A 22,085-nucleotide genomic window follows, 5' to 3' on the forward strand; every position below is an offset into this window, starting at 1 on the left:
CTCATTTGTTTTGCATTATGGACATGGAGCAATGGATTTATTTTTTCCGGACAATGGATTGTAAATAGTTGGACCATGGATTGATTTCTCTTTTTTTTTATTATGAATATGAAGCAATGGAGATTTTTTTTTACATTTCCTTTGTATTTGCATTGTTGGAGGGTGACCTTGGACTGTTTTTCTTTATAATGTTTTTGGATTGGTTATCATTTTCATTCAATCATGTTTTTCACATGCTTTTCATTTCATGTTTCATATTTTGGTATGCTTTCATTTAATTTTTGATTTGATGTACATAATACATTTTATTTTTTTAGTTCCATGTGTGGGATTTGCTCATTGGGTTGATGCATGTGAAAATGTGGGTTTACACAAGCAATGCCAACCAGTGTATGTGTGTGACTGACATGTGTTGATGTACATAGTTGACTTTTGGTTTGTGTCATGAGATCGGCATTTCACTGCTGGGGGTGGGGGTGCAGGGGGACATGAGTGGTGCATGAGTGGGGGCCTGCTGGCAGGTGCCGTGCACTGCTGGGATGTGGGAGTGCAGGGGGACATGAGTGGGACATGAGTGGGGGCCTGCTGGCAGGTGCCCTGCACTGCTGGGGGGTGGAGGTGCAGGGGGACATGAGTGGGACATGAGTGGGGGCCTATTGGCAGGTGCCCTGTACTGCTGGGGGTGGGGGTGCAGGGGGACATGAGTTGGGGCCTGTTGGCAGGTGCCCTGCACTGCTTGGGGGTGTGGGTGCTGGGGGACATGTGTGGGGGCCTTCTGGTAGGTGCCCTGCACTGCTGGGGAGTGGGGATGCAGGGGGACATGAGTGGGGGCCTGCTGGCAGGTGCCCTGCACTGCTGGGAGGTGTGGGTGCTGGGGGACATGTGTGGGGGCCTGCTGGCAGGTGCCCCTGACTGCTGGGGGGTGGGGGTGCTGGGGGACATGAGTGGGACATGAGTGGGGGCCTGCTGGCAGGTGCCCTGCACTGCTGGGGTGTGGGAGTGCAGGGGGACATGAGTAGGACATGAGTGGGGGCCTGCTGGCAGGTGCCCTGCACTGCTGGGGGGTGGGATGCAAGGGGACATGTGTGGGACATGAGTGGGGGCCTGCTGGCAGGTGCCCTGCACTGCTGGTGGTTGGGGGTGCAGCGGGACATGAGTGTGGGCCTGCTGGCAGGTGCCCTGCACTGCTGGGGGTGGGGGTGCTGGGCGACATGTGTGGGGGCCTGCTGGCAGGTGCCCCTGACTGCTGGGGGGTGGGGATGCTGGGGGAGCTGAGTGGGGGCCTGCTGGCAGGTACCCTGCACTGCTGGGGGGTGGGAGTGCAGGGGGACATGAGTGGGGGCCTGTTGGCAGGTGCCATGCACTGCTGGGGGTGGGGGTGCAGGGGGACATGAGTGGGACATGAGTGGGGGCCTGCTGGCAGGTGCCCTGCACTGCTGGTGGTTGGGGGTGCAGCGGGACATGAGTGTGGGCCTGCTGGCAGGTGCCCTGCACTGCTGGGGGTGGGGGTGCTGGGGGACATGTGTGGGGGCCTGCTGGCAGGTGCCCTGCACTGCTGGGGGGTGGGGGTGCAGGGGGACATGAGTGGGGGCCTGCTGGCAGGTGCCCTGCACTGCTGGGGGGTAGGAGTGCAGGGGAACATGTGTGGGGGCCTGCTGGCAGGTGCCCTGCACTGCTGGGGGGTGGGGGTGCAGGGGGTCATGCGTTGGTGATCAGTAGTGCAAGCTGACATGTGGCTTGGCTGGGGGGCATGCCCATGGTGGATGGGCTGCCTGTGGGACATGGCCAGGTGTGCAGGGTAGTCCCCCGTGGTGTGGGATGCCTGCAGGGGCTGTGGAGGGTGTAGAGGGAACACCTGGGAGGACCCACACTGCCAATTCACATGTAGATCTCCCCGGCACCCCCGAAATACTCTTACCCTGCTGAAATCGCATGTGAGACTTCCCGCGAACCCCAGTTATACAAGTACCCCGCTCGCCCAAGGCCTATCGCTTGTGAAACTTCCCGCGCACCCCCGAAATACACGTACCCGGATCCAATCGTGTGTGAGACTTCACGCAAACCCCAGTTATACAAGTACCCCGCTCGCCCAAGGCCTATCGCGTGTGAAACTTCACGCGAACCCCAGAAATACACGTTCCCCACTCACACAGGGCCAATCGCGTGTGAAACTTCACGCGAACCCCAGGCATACACGTACCTGGATCCAATCGCGTGTGAGACTTCACGCGAACACCCCAGTTGTAAAAGTAGCCCGCTCGCCCAAGGCCTATCGCGTGTGAAACTTCCCGCGCACCCCCAAAATACACGCACACGCTATTTTTCACACAGAGCGTGTCCGTGTTTGTCGCGTACCCCTTTGCACGTCATTTGTCCTGGAGGGACACAGTATGGGACATTCATCATAGCTGTATGTACGTGCTTTTTGTTAGCGCACATTTTTTTCATGCGCAGGGACGCTACCGCCTGCCTTCGTGTGGCGGACGTGTTTAGGCCTGTACGCGTCTTTGCCCGTGCACTGGTTTGCCCTATTCGATTCCATGAATACCTGTTGTAGGCGAGCGTGTGGGCATTCCGTGCACTTGCCTCCTGTACTTCCCCCGTGACGCCCACATTTTCATGCATTGTTCCCCATTCCGCGTGTCATGCCCTGTGTTACGCCTACTTTTGTTGTGTGCGCCGCGCTATGTGCGCTTTTGCTGTGCGCCTAGCGCACGCTGTTTGAAGGCGTGTCTGCCAGCGTGCGTCGAACAGGATTTCAGCGCACATCCATCGATTTCCACGCGCAGGGACTTCCATGAATCGCTGTGCGCAGGTTTCGCTGCGATTTTTGCACTGGCACTGCGATTCGCACGCTTTCGCTGCGAATCGCACACTTTTGCACGCTTGCGCCGAAATTTTCAGCGCACATTAATTCCATGAATCGGCCTGTTAGGGTATTTGCTTAGACATGTGTAATAGTAAAGAGAACATAGACACATCAATCTGTGGCTTGCTGGTGTTATGGAATGTGAACCACTCCATCCATTTGTTGCGCCTTGGCACGCAATCATGTTTCAGACACCTGCAGAGCAACATTCACAACCAGTGAGGGTGTAGCAGCCATTGCGAGTGATGTGAAACAGATGAGGCACCCCACGAAATCTTATGGATACATGCAATCGCAATGCTAAACCGCCTTATTTGCAAAGTAATGTGTTTTCATTTGACACTGACGCAACGTATCCTATGCATGGCTCATCTTGTTCACGCCTAGACTGCCGCGCAGTGCCACATTTGGTGTATGCTTCTGGCCCTCCAACTTGACACCTAACGCTATAAATAGGTCAGCATAGGCCATGCAACCTCGCATACATGCACCCATGTGTTGGCTACAACATCCCTGGCGACAAGCCAGCAACAATAGTAGATGACACCAAAGGCAGATGAGTACTAAACAAAGCCTAGTAACATGGCAAAAAAAATATGTGAAATGACGTTACTGCAGCAAGTTCTTCATCGATAAACCTATTATTATTTTATAGATTTCAGAGGTGTTTTGGTCATTGTCCAGACTCACGTGGAAATGTATTTCGTATTTAATAGAGTGATATGAGCACAATGTTGCCCAATGTCTTCTGGCATACATGCAGACTATCATTCCTTTGGGAAGTCAGGAATTGCATATTTATTATACTGAATATTATATTGCATTCTGTTATTCTGTTTCATGACCATATAATACGTATTCTTTTTTACTCTCACTAGGTTTTATTGATTGCATATTCCTCTTTAAAAAAGTAAAATAATAAACATATTGAAAAAAGAGAGATGACTATGTGGATATGTATTGTAATAAACGTATATCCGTTGTGTAAATATTGTAGTGCATGCAAGTATGGTTCGAAGTATCTAATTATGCTGGATCTCAAGAATAGTGTCACTCATTCAGTCTACCGATGCCTCGTATAATTGTGGTTTATTCATAGTTATATCAGTCTGTTTGTTCATATTTATTTTTCAATTATGTCATTTACTGTCTGAACAAGCACACATTAGGATTAATGGCTTTTGAAATGTGTGCAAAGTAATATAGTGCCGCCCTCTGCCCCAAGATGTTTGCAGATTGAAAATGCCTTCAAGATATCTGAGACATTTGTGTGAGTTGTTCTAAGTCCCTTCACAAAAAGTAGGTCCTTCCCAATTGGTAATATCTGCTGGTAAAATTGGAAAATGCGCAATGTATATCTGCCTGATATACGTTTTTATTGATCCTAGTAATTTATGATTGGAAATGTTGGTTCTATTAATGGCATGTAGCTAAGTATTATGTGTCTTTTCATGAAAGGAGAAAGAAACAGCATTTCAATACAACGCAAGCTACATTTTCCATAATTCCTTCCCCTACGTGATCTGTAGTCCAATGACTCTTCCGATTGCCCTTTTAATTCATGTGTCTTCCTCGTTATTTCTCTTTGTTCAACGCCAATTTTTGACAAGAAGATTAACGCTTGTGCAAAAACATCAGAAAGGGGGACATGAAGTTGGACAACTCATTCCCTTGGTAGAAAGACTTGTTGCCAAATCAATTGTTGTTTAAAAGGAGAACAAAAAAGAAGTGAGAAGGTACGAAACAGAAATATAGCATTCAACATTGTGTTATTTCTATTACAAAATACCAGTAACAATGCCAGTTCTATGTCAGAGCATAAAGGATTCCTATTAATCAAATTCAAATCCATGACAAAACAACAGTGCCTGTATACACAATAGAAATGGAAAAAACATGCATGAAAAGCACCAACTTTAGACTCTGGTAAAGTCTTTGAGTCTTTCTTCAGAGCAAAATACTTTAGATATAGGGTGCCTCTTTTTGTACGAGTGCCAAATTCAGAAATTTCAATTCCAGCTTGGGAGATTTTACACATGACCCAGCAAGTAAAAGTAGGGACAGTAAACAGACAATATCGTCTCTTGAAAGAAATAAAATGCTGGTATACAGTCATGCTCTATTTTGTAGCCGCAATTTAATATTTTTTGTCCAAGACAAATTGCCCCCATTATAAGTTGGCTGGTCTGGGAATAAGGTGACAGCAACAACGTGTACCAGCACCTTTCTGGTCCAGCCAACCACAAGTCTGCCGGTAGGGGCAGTGATCTACCAACAGACCTGATTTATCTACAAAAGGCAATTAAGGAAAAAAGCAAAGAACCCTATGATTTAAAGTGTAATAAGAATATTGTAACATTTAAGAAAAACACGTTAAACATGTTCATGCATAAACAGGTTGTTCACTGATGGAAACATAATTAAAAGTAAATTATAATATTAATACAACTATAATAAGCATAATATAAAATATCATATCAAGTAACTGATGAATAAGAAATCACATAATGATGTTTTCATAGCAAGCAGCTTAAATCAAATTCTGAATTCATGCGGTTTGGATTAAACACATTTCGTTTTTTGATATGCAAAACAGTTCTCTTGTACCAATACGTTTGTTTAGATTTCCTCTAGTTGTTAATGTCACTCACTCCATAATGTGAATTGAATTCGGGTAATAGAACTGTGTCTTTCTGTAAAATGTGCTGCTATTGATAACATTATTTATTTATTTATTTATTTATTTATTTATTTGGATTGGCACACACCTATAACCAACCTTGCTACAGCAAATACACTGGCGTTTCTCTTCTGTCCCCCACATAGCATATATAGTTTAGGGACAAGCTTCTTAACCATGAATCCCAGATAAGTTGTTCCCAAGGTTTAACAAGATGTCTTTAGGCCTAGATGATATTGGCAACATATTTATAAATAACTCTACACAATCATTGGGGCATGTTAAGTCTTTCAACCCTCATCCCTTTTGGGTAGATCTTGGAATTTCCAATTCCTCAAAATGCATCTTTTAGTTAGTATGCATCCCATATTTAAGAGCTGCCTCTTGTGTCTGTCAGGTATCTCAGGCCACATTCCAAACAAGCTACTACTGGTTTACTTATTACCTCAGCTAAGGTTTTACAGACCTGCTCCCAAAGATTATGTAGCCTGGGACAGTCCCAGAGCGCATGCATGCATTCTGCATTTTCTACACCTCAATGCGGGCATGTCCCTACATATGCTGTCGTGTAGTGCAGTCTATTAAGTATCTTGAACTGTTATTAGTTTGAATCTAGTGTTCATAGATACTTCTTTGGTGAGCTATCACATTTTATATAATTTATCTTCCGTGATGTCGTCATCTGGCCCATTTCCCTGCACCTTGGGATTTAATCAGGGACTCTCATCGATCACCATTTTGTAGAGAGCAGCCACAATCCTTCAATCTCCATGAACGTTTGATATATGCACCATGCATTTGTTGTCAGGGGATTCTAATGGTTAACATCCCCATATACTAGCCACAGCTGCCCACAATCTATAGAATTGTAGGATTTCTATGGATGAACTCCTGTGTTCCTTTTTCCAAGTCTGCATCACCAAGAAATGACCCTCCGGGAATAGGTCCCCCAGCATGGAGTAGCCCAGACTTTCCCATTGTTTTCTAACTCCCCATCACATGTAGGCAGTAGGTCTCTGGAAATTCCACAGTGGAGCATGCTCTTAATATGGAGATACCTCATTCATCAGCTGAAATATTGTATGCCACGCTTTTAGCTGTTTGTACTGGGTCAAAGCAGCATTACACAGCTAGCCTCCCTTGTGGTATGGTTGCAGTAAATCCACCCATTTTTTCCTAACTGCCCCAACGTACCAGAGAAACAGGACCATCTTATTGTGAATATTATTTTTAAAATGATCTGTGTGGCCACAAAGACACATTTACAAATATGTATAACATATTGTGTAAAATGATCATCTTAATCATTGCCATTCGGCATGCTAATGATATTGATATGTGTTTCCATGTATCAAGCTTACTTTTTAGCTGCTGTGCCAGTGCAAGATATTTACATCTATAGGGTATATCCTTATTTCTAGATGCAACCACTCCCAATATATTTGAACATTTTAGGGGCCCATTTCAAGGGATATTTAGCTTAGGGTTCCTCTGTTGTGTGATTTATTTGAAACGCTAATAACTCCCCAAATTGTTCAATGTCCTCCATAACTAGTTCTAAATAGGCCTGAGGATCCCTGGCGTATAGCAGTACGTCTTCTGCGTGCAGTGATCGTGTTTCTGGTCGGCCCCTGACTCGAATTCCCTTATTCTTATGCCTCACTCTGATGAGGTCCACCATCAGTTCTATCGCTATGGCAAATAAAATAGGGGAAAGTGGGCACCCCCGTGGGGTCTCTCTTGACAAGTGGAAGGGCTACAAAAGCATTGCCTTTACCAGTACCCTAGCTGCCAGGTTTGCGTACAACATCTTTATGTATTTGATCAATTGCTCCCCAAATCCACATTTATTAAGTGTTGCAAAAAAGTATTCCCAGGATACCATTTTGAAGGCCTTTTGAGCATCCAGTGAGACCACACCAGCAGATGCGTTGGGTGATATTCTGGATAATATATTGAAAAGACACCGTAAATTGAGCGTTGTAGATCTACGCTTTACAAAACCTGCTTGGTCCTTGTGGATTACATTAGGCATCAGGAGTAATAATCGATTTCCTATAACGTTAGCATGTAATTTAGTATCAATGTTAATAAATGATGGTGGTCTATAAGACCAACACACATCCTTCACCTTCCCTGGTTTGAGCAATAACATTATCATGGTTTCCCTCAGCATAGTTGGCTTTTGTGAACACTGGACAGAGTCTTCCCAAATGTTAAGTAGATATGGAGGAAGCCTAGTTCTATATTCCATATAGAACTCCTCTCCCAGGCCATCTGGTGCCTTATTTCTTGGAAGCTTCATTATTACCTTCAGAATTTCTCCACCATGAGCAGTTTATGAATCTTGCAGTGTCAAAAATGTGTGATGTGGGTGTCCCATGAAATAAATATACCCGCATCTCTCCTAGGAGGTGTGTTGCTATATAGTTTTTCATAAAATAATATAATTGTACCATTTATATTCCAGTCCGGAAAACCCGTCGCCCCTTGCTCATCCTGTATGTTCACTACATGCTCAGGGCCTTTCGCCATTTGCATTCATTTTGCCAGTCCTCGCACTGGTCTGCCTGCCTCTCCACAAAATATTTTCTCTCCATGTCTGCATGTTCCCTGTAATTGTCCTGCTCATCTTTTATTTCAGCTAGTAGGACTGGGCACAGGATATTGCGTATTCTAACCTCCAATTCTTTCAGACTGCTGCCTGCTCTCACAGTTCTTAATATCTCTGCATATTGTCTTCAGTACTCCTATTTCCTCGGACATAGCCATCCCTCTTACATACACTTTGAAGGCTTGCCAATCCACATCAATAGATACTTCATCATTGTCATTAAGGACAAACTACGTTTTAATGCATTCCCCTATACTCACCCTAGACACTATAGGCCTCATTATAAGTTTGCCGGTCCGGGAACTACGGTACCGGTAAGCTTGCCAGTATTGTAGTTCCCAGACCGGCAAACTACGAGTTGTGCTCACAGGTGCCTTTCTGCCCACCAGGTCGCACCTGGTGGGCAGAAAGGCACCTGCGACCACAGCATGTCGAAAGCACTGGCACCGTTTATAACGGTGCTGGTGCATCCGACCTCTCCATTCCCATTGAGCCCTATGAGGCTCAAATGGGAATGGGGAGAAATGGATTCCAGCCCCTGGCAACGAGGACATACAGGGTCTGTCAAGGTCAGAATGGCCCAGTACGTCCCCAATACCAGGGGCTAGAAAAAATGCAACTCTGGCGGCAGTGTGCCTGTTTTACAGGAACGGCTAACGCCAGGGTTGTAATAACCCTATATGTCTTGCAGTGCTGCAGCTTTAAATCTCTACGTCATCCTATCATTCAGTCTGTCTCTCATATTCAGCTGAGCCTCAACCGATGAATGTTAGGAGTAAGTACATGGATTCATCTCCACTCTCTGCACTTTCCTCATCAAACAGGTTGAAATGTAGAACAAATCAATCCTGGAGGCCATGTTGTGCACAAAAGAATGGTAAGAGAATTCACGTCTGTGGGTGGGTCAGTCTCCACGTATTACATAGTTAAAGGGCATCTCGTATACAACTTTTTTGAAGCACAGCTCTTGCTAACGGACTTGGTTCAATGCCTGTTCTATCCATATGCAAATCCAATATGGTGTTCATATCACCCCCCCATAGAATCAGCATCACTTGGTATGCTAACAATTTCTCAGCTATTTATTCAAAAAATTCAGGATTGCCAAGGTTGGGGGCCATATGTGTTCACTAGTACTATTTCTGTCCCTTGTAATGAGCATTGCACTATCACGTATCTCCTGTCAGGATATAAGCAGTGAGATATGCGTGTAAACTTCTGAAACCCTCTCTGTCTGTGCTACACTTGACACATTGATTTTTTTGAATTGTTTTTTGGACTTCAACTTTTTTATTTTTATTTGTATTGTATTATTTTTTAACTAATTAGCCCCAATTTGAAAAAGACGGAGTGGTCCGTTGAAACACGTGTCATCACAAAGGGCACTTACCCTCACCAATACAGAAATGTATTTCTATATTCCAATTGAGTGGAGTTTTCTTTGTTTAAGTTGGCACATGAAAGAGAGAATGCAACTACTTTTTTTCTCTTTTGATTTATAAAGCGAAGTGGAAGAACCACATTTTCTCCGCTGTTGCGCAACTCATGCGACACTAAATATTTCTGCAATAGATCATAGGGCGCTGAGGGCCATTTTGATAAGTGTCCCTTGGAGAAAGGTTCCTCATCAGGATTTACTTTTTGATTATATTAGTTGTTATATCATCTAGCTTATTGTTTATTGATGCAAACCTATTCTGCATACTGTCCAAGATTTGCTATAGGTCGAGAGAGTCTGCGCTTGATTGACAAGCATCCTCATCCATCTCTGCAGTTTGTACCTGCCGAGCTTTGTTTGTTTGCCTCATAAATGCCTCCATATTGCTCTGTTTTTTTGGCTCCCCCTCCTTTGGCCATGCTGAATCCTATATTGGTATATGTACCAAAATGAGTGTCTGTAGAGCACTGATATGCACCACTAACTGCTATCCAGTGATCAGGGCAGTAGTTATGTGTACAATGGCTTCCCGGCCTGTGGGATGTATTGAATCACTTTGCTATACTATGCGGCATCACTCTGCTATTTATGCTGCAAGAAACAGCAAAAATGGCGGCAAAACACTTGTGCGCGCCAAACCGTCCAAAACCACGTTTTCCAACACACAAAACGATGGCTGCACAACCTGCCACCCATGGTGCATGTGTGGTGGAATAGAGCACACACGGCAGAAAAAGTACAAGTAGGCTCCATGACAAGCAAACAGAGTACAGAGGGAGAAGCAGCGCTTTGCAAAATGAAACCCAAAAATGTGCCTGTAAATGACAATTACGTTGTTGCTAAAAATCCAAAATGCTTGTACATAACACTTCCCAACACTCAAAATCTTGCTTGGCGCTAAAGTTCATTTAATCTAATGAAGCACTGTGAATGTACAAAGTCCAAAAATGTGAAGAGCAAAACATTTTCTCAGAACAACTGGATTGCCTGTGAATGACAGTCCCTGTCAGATGGGCTCTCCTATGAAACTTCAACGTTATCTAAACTAAAAGTCTGGCCGATTAGCAAACATAAAAGGATTGGTGCTAAAAGGAATAGAGATCTCAGTTGTTTTTGATTCCACAGGTTTAAAGCTAAGAATGTAATGTATCTATGTCATTTTATGCAACAAGTTTGGTTTCTGCTGGATTTTAAATCAAGAAATTAAGAATAAGCAAGAAGTGGAAAAACAGGTTTCCCCCAAGGGGAGAGAAATCCTCTCAGCAGAAACTCACTGACATATAGCACTAAATTATAAAAAGTAATAAACAGTTAGAATATGCCAACAGGTATCTAACTGCCCCTAGATTTTGCAAAAACCAAACAAATAAATCAATACCACTAAAATATAACAAGAAATAAACAGTTAGAATATGCCAATGTGTATCTAACTGCCTCAAGAATCTTCAACAACCCAACAGATAGATTAGCAACTTGAGAAAATAAATAAAAAACGATAACCAGTTACAATTCAACAATAGGTATCTAACAATCTGCAACAATCCAACAGATAGAACATTAGCCAGAAATAACAAGTAAACACTGAAAACAAAGAAAGAGATGTACTGTACCATAACAAAAAAGTTTTTTTAATCCAACCTGGATTTTTTTTCCCACAGACCCAATGATTTAAGCAACAAACACAGAAACTGAGCAAATTGCATACTACACTGGTTTGTAATCTACTAAATATGAGGGTCGAAATAAAGCAGAAATGTCTATTATGCAATGTAATAAGTCTTTATAAACTACCTACACTAACATGATCTTTTCTTTTATGACAGAAATTGAAAAAGAATATCTGCTCCAGTTACCCAAGTCATGAAAAAAATATACCCAATCACAAAAAATGAAACAGTAAGTATATTATAAGAAATACAACTCATAAATACTGTTCTATAACACAACCATTGAAGCAAACATCTAATCATACTGTTAGGCAGAAACCTGTGCAGTTCCCTTTGGGAACACTGCAAAAAATGTAGGACTACAGGTGTTAGCAGTAAACCCACTTGGTAGCAGTCTGTACCACCCAGATTTACCTGGTAGCTGTGGCTGAGCAGTCAGACTTCCCTCAAGAAGAGTTAGGCAGTATGCAAAGTATACACAATAGGCACTCAGATACAACAATACAAGTAAACACTGACCAGAGCTTTGGTATCAAAGTATATAATTATTTATTTACAAACACACTGTTTGAAACACTCCAGCACTCTTGTCGTAAAACACTCTAAACACAGTTACTATTATAATACATACAACCCTTATTCCTTATCAGATAAATCTTAGTTAACACCACTTATTTTCATACAGAGGTGAGCGCTTAACTATAGATGGCACTCCAACAAGTTCATGAAGAAGGGAGGGAAAAAGACAGAATATGGGAAGGTACACCACTCTAAGCTTTAGGAACACTAATAGCAAGGCAGAAGAGCAAAAGTCACTTGTGAGCCAAAGTCCATAGGCTGGACCCACTCTTAGAGAGAGCAGAGCACAAATGCGCCCAAGATCACACAGTTACACTAGGCTTAGAAAGTCTTGCAGAGAGTTCGAAAAGAGTTTAGAGAGGCTCAGAAAAGTTTAGCCAGGGTGTCCCAAGCTAACCCAGGTTTGAAAGCCGGGGGCTAAATCTACCCCGTACAGTCGGTGGCAAGGGAAGCCGGGTGGGACACGGTAACTTAAGTGGGAAGGATCCTCCAGCGGGGGCAGTTGTTCCTGGCAGCGGGTGCAAGTATCGTCATCATCCAGGGGAAGAGAAGATCTCGACTTGGAGGAAAGATGAAGGTCGTTGCACTGCCAGGGAAGAAACCAGCCGCAGAGTTTTCCGGTTAAAGGTATTACCCTTTAATTCGCGGTCATGGTAAAACGTGGTATCCCAGTTGCCGGGGTGCTTGGCACAGGCAAGGCGGCCACGAGATACGTCGGGAAGGCGAAAATATGGTGAAACTGGTTATCCCCACCAGTCAAAGGAAGAAGACTCTCCGGCGGGAGATCTCCTCTGTCATTGGGAAAAGTGGTGAGACGGTCCAACAGGGCTCCACCGGTGGTGTCGTTGTGGCAGGTTGGCTCAGCTTCTCCCTCGTCGGATTCTTAGATCCTGTGGCGACTTCTGAAGTTCCAGTCCCCAAAGCCCTGCTTTTATGCAGAAAACCCCCATTCACTCAGCCTAGCTGTCACTCAGACATGCTAAGTGGTGAGCCGGCCGGCTCACCACTTGGGCCAATCAAGACGGTGTGCGACTTGAGTTGCCTAGGCAACTCAGTCAAGGGTGCCTAAATCCCCCTCCGCCCCTCCTAAGTACCCCAGACAGAGTGGCACCACTTTGGAGGGCTTCTGTGGAGAAGCCCGCCAAAAAGTGGAACAAAGGGCTCGACTTGGGTTGGAGTCACAGAAGAGAACACAAAGGCCATTTTAGAACCGAGTTTTGGCAAAAAATACCAACCAGAGAGTTCATATTAATTAAATAAACCGGCGGTATGTTCAAGGCTATCGTAATTAAATAAATAAAGATAGTAGCCTCGAACAATGGGAAAATCCCATAGAGAAATATTCGCGGTTGAATATAAAAAGTAGTATCCACTGCCACCAGCCAAAACTCGATCAGGGGGGACGGAGACGTGCCCCCTCGACTAACAGACCCCGGGACAATCGAATTGCCCCAGCCAGTACGTCCACAATATGATGGTTTGTACTGGTTCTGTTCACAATTCAAGACTAGTAAAGTCAATGGTGACTTTACAGACCCTGGGAGACAGTAGTCAGTCCCAGGGTATGGAGTCTATACTGGGGAGTCACTATGACACCCCTGTGTTACTGCACTGAGGGTGCTGCGTAACACACATCACAAAAACACATGAAGCCCATTGGAGTAAAAGACCCCACAGCCCATTAAACACATATAGAGTCAAAGAAACACACTCAAATCATGTCCAAGAGTGAGGGTAAAAGAGTCTCACTCTTGGCAGGAGAAAGAAATAAACCCCAAAAATCCAGCAAAGCTGCTGGGGGACTCACTAGGTTAGGAAATTCAGCCTAAACAGAGAATTCTCACATACACCACAATACAAAATGTTTACTTCCATGGATATGTTATACTGCAGTGCTTGTTACCAAACTCTACAATCTTAATGACATCACATAGCCAAAACTTCACATACAAACTATACAAATCAAACAGTACACAAACTGTACATTTGCAAATATTTCATAGCTGTTTGATTCTATGGGTAAGATCTATGGGTGTGATATGCTGCGGTGGTTGTGGCTATGGCCTAGAGTCTTGGGTGCATGGCCTACAGCCTATGGCCTTTGGCCATGCACCCAAGACTCTAGGCCCTGGCCACAACCACTGCAGCATATCAAACTCATAGATCACACCCATAGAATCAAACATTTTAACTGGCTATATGGGCCACTGCATTGCATATTTTTATGTCCACGGACAGCCACGGTGACTGCGGACATGATGAACACATCAGGGGTGCCTGCCGCCTAAACAATTACAGCATTTCACCCATCTCTTACTCGCCCACTCTCCGCAAGCATTCTTACACACCAACACACTTGCCAAATTTGTATTTCTCCCCGTTCGCTGCTGCGCTGTCCGCGGATGTCCGCGGATCCAAGATGGCGAGCGCATCAAAACAATGCGACGCACCACACGCTTCATTCGAGCCAATCAGCGAACACGTCGCATGTCCGCGAACATGACGTAAGCCTATTAGCCAATGGGTGTCCTGTTCGCTGAGCGAACAGGGAAGTGTGTCCAACAACCAAACAAATAAATCAATACCACTAATAACTAATCTGTGCATAAACATTAATAAAACTTCAATTACAAAACTCTAAACAGTTACAATACGCCAACAGATATGTAACTGACCCAAAAATCTGCAACTACCAAACACATAAATCAATACCATTAAATTATAAGAAGAAATAAACATTGACAGGGTAATTCATAGAATTCAGCGCACACGTGGCGCACGCGGCTGGCGCACAGTGTGCGCATGCGACTTTCTGCACCAACCGCGTGCGCTAAAATCCATTTCCGTGCACAGCATATTCATGGATTTAAGCTACCAGCCGTGGCGCACAGTGGCGCAGCGACCCTTCAGCAGCACCAGTTACACCCCCAAGAACGCCCCTCGCTCAAGGAAAAGCCATCAAAATCCACAATCCAGCGCAAAGGGCTGCGCTAACCCTGTACCAGTATACAGGGCCGCACACAGCACACGCCAAGCGGGGAACATGTATTTCGGGGCTGGGTGAGAAATTTCACACGCGATTGGCCCTGTACGAGCGGGCTACGTGTATAACTGGGGTGCGCGGGAAGTTACACACGCGATAGGCCCCCACTCATGTCCCACTCATGCCCCCCTGCAACTCCCACCCAACAGCAGTCAGGGGCACCTGCCAGCAGACCCCCACTCATGTCCCACTCATGTCCCCCTGCACCCCCATACCACAGCAGTCAGGGGCACCTGCCAGCAGGCCCCCGCTCATGTCCCACTCATGTCCCCCTGCACCCCCACCCCCCCAGCAGTCAGGGGCACCTGCCAGAAGGCCCCCACTCATGTCCCCCAGCACCCAAACCCCCGAGCAGTCAGGGGCACCTGCCAGCAGGCCCCCACTCATGTCCCACTCATGTCCCTCTGCACCCCCACCCCCCAGCAGTCAGGGGCACCTGCCAGCAGGCCCCCACTCATGTCCCACTCATATCCCCCTGCAACCCCACCCCCCAGCAGTCAGGGGCACCTGCCAGCAGTCCACCACTCATGTGCCCCAGCACCCCCACCCCCCAGCAGTCAGGGGCACCTGCCAGCAGGCTCCCACTCATGTCCCACTCATGTCCCCCGGCACCCCCAGCAGTCAGGGGCACCTGCCAGCAGGCCCCCACTCATGTCCCACTCATGTCCCCCTGCACCCCGACCCCCCAGCAGTCAGGGGCACCTGCCAGCAGGCCACCACTCATGTCCCTGTTAGGGAGAATTCTCTGTTTAGGCTGAATTTCCTAACCTAGTGAGTCCCCCAGCAGCTTTGCTGGATTTCTGGAGTTTGTTTTTTTCATCCTGCCAAGAGTGAGACTCTTTTTCTCCCACTCTTGGACATGATTTGTGGTATTTCTTTGAATGTTAATGTGTTCTATGGGCTATGGGGTCTTTTACTCCATAGGGTCTCATGTGTTTTGCTATGTGTGTTACACAGCACCCTCCGTGCCGTAACACTGGGGTGTCCTAGGTGACCCCCACCATCGACTCCATACCCTGGGACTGACTACTGTCTTCCAGGGCATGTAAAGTCACCATTGGCTTTACTAGACCTACATTTACTAACAGAACCAGTACAAACCATCCTATTGTGGACGCACTGGAGGGGTAATTCGATTACCCCTGGGTCTGTTGTTCGAGGGGGCACTGTTCCGTCCCCCCTCGTCGAGTTTTGGCTGGTAGCAGTGGATACTACTTTTTATATTCGACTGCGAATATATTCCTATGTGATTTTCCATTGTACGAGGCTAATACTTTTTCTATGTAGCCTCGGTCATACCGCCGGTTTATTAAATTAAAAATAAATTCACCGGTTGGTATTTTCTGCCAGAACTCGGTTTTAAAATGGCGTATGTGTTCGCCTCTGTAACTCCAAACCAAAGGTCGAGCCCTTTGTTCCACTTTTTGGCGGACTTCTACACAGAAGCCTCCAAAAGTGGTGCCACTCTGTCTGGGTACCACAGGGGATGTAGGAGGGGGTTTAGGCACCCTGGACTGAGTTGCCTTGCCAACTCAGGTCGCACTCTTGTGTGATTGGCCCAAGTGGTGAGCCGCCCCGCTCACCACTTAGCATGTTTGAGTGACAGCTAGGCTGAGTAAATGGGGGTTTTCTGCATAAAAGCAGGGCTTTGGGGACTGGAACTTCAGAACTCGCCACAGGACCTAAGAATCCGACGAGGGAGAAGCTGAGCCAACCTGCAATGACGACACCACTGGTGGAGCCCTGCTGAACCGACTCACCACTTCCCAACAACAAAGGAGATCTCCCTGCTGGAGAGTCTTCCTCCCTTGACTGGTGGGAACTACCAGTCACTTGCTTTTTCTTCGCTTCCAGGACGTCTAGTGGTCGAATTGCCCGTGCTGAGCACCCCGGCAACCGGATAGCCACTAACCCTTGCATCGTGACCAAAAAGTGGTGCCTTGTGACTGAGCACTCCGCGGCTGGTCTCTTCCATGGTGGTGCAACGATCTTCAACTTTCCTCTACGACGAGATCATCTCTTCTTCTGGCTAAGCCCCGACTTGCATCCACCACCAGGAACAACTGCCCCCGCCGGAGCTGTCTCTCCACTCTCAAGGTACTGTGTCCGCCTGGCTTCCCTTGAAATGGTTAGCGTGAGGTGTCTTAAATCCTTATCTTTCCGCTGGGTCGCCTCCAGACCTTCTTAACTTTTTGTTCTAAAACTGGTCCAACCTTTCGGTGACATTTTGCTACAAAGACTTGAAGTGCATTTTCACTGTGGTATTTTTGGGACATACCGCCTTGCCTCTCTCCGAGTGGGCCTGGCCTCTGAACTTTGTGATCTACAGTAGACCCTGCCTTGCTTGCCTTGCATTTGCTTTGTAAAAGTGTTGGTACTGAGTTGGTTTCATACCCTGCCTTTTTCTCTCCCTTTCTAACGAATACTAGAGTGCCATCTAGGTTAAGCACTCACCTCTGTCTGCAAATAAGTGGTGTCTTTGAACCCAGTCTTGTCGAAATATTGTTATGGGATTGATATATACTTATAGTAACTGTAATTGAAGTTGTTTGCCATATTAGTGCCAGTGTGTTTTTCATAGATGTGTTTTTAAACAAATAATTATATATCTTTACACCAAAGCTCTGATCAGTGTCTGCTTGTTCTACTGTGTAAATTGCCCTATCTTGTATACTCTAAATACTGCCTAACTCCTCTTAAGAGAAGTCTGACTGCTCAGCCACAGCTACCAGGTAAATCTGGGTGGTGCAGACTGCTACCAATTGGGTTTACTGCCAACTCCTGTAGTCTTAAACTGTTTGCAGAGGGAACTGCACAGGTTTCTGCCTAACACTCCCCAGCACACCCACCCCCAGCAGTCAGGGGCACCTGCCAGCAGGCCCCCCCTCATGTCCACCACCACCCCCACCCCCCAGCAGTCAGGGGCACCTGCCAGCAGGCCCCCACTCATGTCCCACTCATGTCCCCCAGCATCCCCACCACCAGCAGTCAGGGGCACCTGCCAGCAGGCCCCCACTCATGTCCCCATGCACCCCCAGCCCCCAGCATTCAGGGGCACCTGCCAGCAGGCCCCCACTCATGTCCCCCAGCACCCCCACCCCCAGCAGTCAGGGGCACCTGCCAGCAGGCCCCCACTCATGTCCCACTTATGTCCCCCACCACCCCCACCCCCCAGCAGTCAGGGGCATCTGCCAGCAGGCCCCCACTCATGTCCTACTCATGTTCCGATGCACCCCCACCCCCCAGCAGTCAGGGGCACCTGCAGCCAGGCCCCCACTCATGTCCCCCAGCACCCTCACCCCCGAGCAGTCAGGGACACCTGCCAGCAGGCCCCCACTCATGTCCCCCCGCACCCCCACCCCCCAGCAGTCAGGGGCACCTGCCAGAAGTCCCCCACTCATTTCCCACTCATGTCCCCCTGCACCCCCACCCCCCAGCAGTCAGGGGCACCTGCCAACAGGCCCCCACTCATGTCCACTTATGTCCCCCAGCACCCCCACCCCCCAGCAGTCAGGGGCACCTGCCAGCAGGCCCCCACTCATGTCCCCCTGCACCCCCACACCCCAGCAGTCGGGGGCACCTGCCAGCAGGCCCCCACTCATGTCCCACTCATGTCTGCCTGCAACTCCACCCCCCAGAAGTCAGGGGCACCTGCCAGCAGGCCCCCACTCATGTCCCACTCATGACCCCCAGCACCCCCACCCCCCAGCAGTCAGGGGCACCTGCCAGCAGGCCCCCACTCATGTCCCACTCATGTCCCCCTGCACCCCCACCCCCAGCAGTCAGGGACAGCTGCCAGCAGGCCCCCACTCATGTCCCCCAGGACCCTCACCCTCCAGCAGTCAGGGGCAACTGCCAGCAGGCCCCCACTCATGTCCCCCTGCACACCCACACCCCAGCAGTCAGGGGCACCTGCCAGCAGGCCCCCACTCATGTCCCCCTGCAACTCCACCCCCCAGAAGTCAGGGGCACCTGCCAGCAGGCCCCCACTCATGTCCCACTCATGTCCCCCAGCACGCACACCCCCAGCAGTCAGGGGCACCTGCCAGCAGGCCCCCACTCATGTCCCACTCATGTCCCCCTGCACCCCCACACCAAAGCAGTCAGGGGCACCTGCCAACAGGCCCCCACTCATGTCCCACTCATGTCCCCCAGCACCCCCATCCCCCAGCAGTCAGGGGCACCGGCCAGCAGGCCCCCACTCATGTCCCACTCATGTCCCCCTGCACCCCCACCCCCCAGCAGTCAGGGGCACCTGCCAGCAGGCCCCCACTCATGTCCCCCAGCACCCCCACCCCCAGCAGTCAGGGGCACCTGCCAGCAGGCCCCCACTCATGTCCCACTCATGTCCCCCTGCACTCCCACCCCCCAGCAGTCAGGGGCACCTGCCAGCAGGCCCCCATTCATGTCCCACTCATGTCCCCCCTGCACCCCCACCCCCAGCAGTCAGTGGCACCTGCCAGCAGGCCCCCACTCATGTCCCACTCATTTCCCCCTGCACCCCCACCCCCCAGCAGTCAGGGGCACCTGCCAGCAGGCCACCACTCAAGTCCCCCAGCACCCCCACCCCCCAGCAGTCAGGGGCACCTGCCAGCAGGCCCCCACTCATGTCCCACTCATGTCCCCCTGCACTCCCACCCCCAGCTGTCAGGGGCACCTGCCAGCAGGCCCCCACCTATGTCCCCAGCACCACCACCCTCCAGCAGTCAGGGGCACCTGCCAGCAGGCCCCCACTCATGTCCCACTGCACCCCCACCCCCCAGCAGTCAGGGGCACCTGCCAGCAGGCCCCCACTCATGTCCCACTCATGTCCCCCAGCACCCCCATCCCCCAGCAGTCAGGGGCACCGGCCAGCAGGCCCCCACTCATGTCCCACTCAAGTCCCCCTGCACCCCCACCCCCCAGCAGTCAGGGGCACCTGCCAGCAGGCCCCCACTCATGTCCCCCAGCACCCCCACCCCCCAGCAGTCAGGGGCACCTGCCAGCAGGCCCCCACTCATGTCCCACTCATGTCCCCCTGCACTCCCACCCCCCAGCAGTCAGGGGCACCTGCCAGCAGGCCCCCATTCATGTCCCACTCATGTCTCCCATGCACCCCCACCCCCAGCAGTCAGTGGCACCTGCCAGCAGGCCCCCACTCATGTCCCACTCATTTCCCCCTGCACCCCCACCCCCCAGCAGTGAGGGGCACCTGCCAGCAGGCCACCACTCATGTCCCCCAGCACCCCCACCCCCCAGCAGTCAGGGGCACCTGCCAGCAGGCCCCCACTCATGTCCCACTCATGTCCCCCTGCACCCCCACCCCCAGCTGTCAGGGGCACCTGCCAGCAGGCCCCCACCTATGTCCCCAGCACCACCACCCTCCAGCAGTCAGGGGCACCTGCCAGCAGGCCCCCACTCATGTCCCACTCATGTCCCACTGCACCCCCACCCCCCAGCAGTCAGGGGCACCTGTCAGCAGGCCCCCACTCATGTCCCACTCATGTCTCCCTGCGCCCCCACCCCCCAGCAGTCAGGGGCACCTGCCAGCAGGCCCCCATTCATGTCCCCCAGCACCCCCACCCCCAGCAGTCAGGGGCACCTGCCAGCAGGCCCCCACTCATGTCCCATTCATGTCCCCCTGCACCCCCACCCCCCAGCAGTCAGGGGCACCTGCCAGCAGGCCCCCACTCATGTCCCACTCATGTCTCCCTGCGCCCCCACCCCCCAGCAGTCAGGGGCACCTGCCAGCAGGCCCCCATTCATGTCCCCCAGCACCCCCACCCCCAGCAGTCAGGGGCACCTGCCAGCAGGCCCCCACTCATGTCCCACTCATGTCCCCCTGCACCCCCACCCCCCAGCAGTCAGGGGCACCTGCCAGCAGGCCCCCACTCATGTCCCACTCATGTCCCCCTGCACCCCCACCCCCCAGCAGTCAGGGGCACCTGCCAGCAGGCCCCCACTCATGTCCCCCAGCACCCCCACCCCCAGCAGTCAGGGGCACCTGCCAGTAGGCCCCCACTCATGTCCACCAGCACCCCCACCCCCAGCAGTCAGGGGCACCTTCCAACAGGCCCCCACCCACTCATGTCCCATTCATGTCCCCCAGCACCGCACCCCCCAGCAGTCAGGGGCACCTGCCAGCAGGCCCCCACTCATGTCCCCCAGCACCCTCACCCCCCAGCAGTCAGGGGCACCTGCCAGCAGGCCCCCACTCATGTCACCCAGCACCCCCACCCCCCTGCAGTCAGGGGCACCTGCCAGCAGGCCCCCACTCATGTCCCACTCATGTCCCCCTGCACCCCCACCCCCCAGCAGTCAGGGGCACCTGCCAACAGGCCCCCACTCATGTCCCCCAGCACCCTCATCCCCCAGCAGTCAGGGGCACCTGCCAGCAGGCCCCCACTCATGCCCCACTCATCTCCCCCAGCACCCCCACACCCCAGCAGTCAGGGGAACCTGCCAGCAGGCCCCCACTCATGTCCCACTCATGTCCCCCTGCACCCCACCCCCCAGCAGTCAGGGACACCTGCCAGCAGGCCCCCACTCATGTCCCCCAGCACCCCCACTCCCCAGCAGTCAGGGGCACCTGCCAGCAGGCCCCCACTCATGTCCCACTCATGTCCCCCAGCATCCCCACCCCCAGCAGTCAGGGGCACCTGCCAGCAGGCCCCACTCATGTCCCACTCATGTCCCCCTGTACCTCTGCACCCCCAGCAGTCAGGGGCACCTGCCAGCAGGCCCCCACTCATGTCCCCCAGCACCCCACCCCCAGCAGTCAGGGGCACCTGCCAGCAGGCCCCCACTCATGTCCCACTCATGTCCCCCAGCGTCCCCACCCCCCAGCAGTCAGGGGCATCTGCCAGCAGGCCCCCACTCATGTCCTACTCATATTCCCCTGCACCCCCACCCCCCAGCAGTCAGGGGCACCTGCAGGCAGGACCCCACTCATGTCCCCCAGCACCCTCACCCCCCAGCATTCAGGGACACCTGCCAGCAGGCCCCCACTCATGTCCCCCAGCACCCCACCCCCCAGCAGTCAGGGGCACCTGCCAGCAGGCCCCCACTCATGTCCCACTCATGTCCCCCAGCACCCCCACCCCCCAGCAGTCAGGGGCATCTGCCAGCAGACCCCCGCTCATGTCCTACTCATATTCCCCTGCACCCCCACCCCCCAGCAGTCAGGGGCACCTGCAGGCAGGCCCCCACTCATGTC

The sequence above is a fragment of the Ambystoma mexicanum genome, chromosome 6p (assembly GCF_040938575.1).
Source record: "Ambystoma mexicanum isolate Mex_15411 chromosome 6p, UKY_AmexF1_1, whole genome shotgun sequence".
NCBI classification, from domain to species: domain Eukaryota; kingdom Metazoa; phylum Chordata; class Amphibia; order Caudata; family Ambystomatidae; genus Ambystoma; species Ambystoma mexicanum.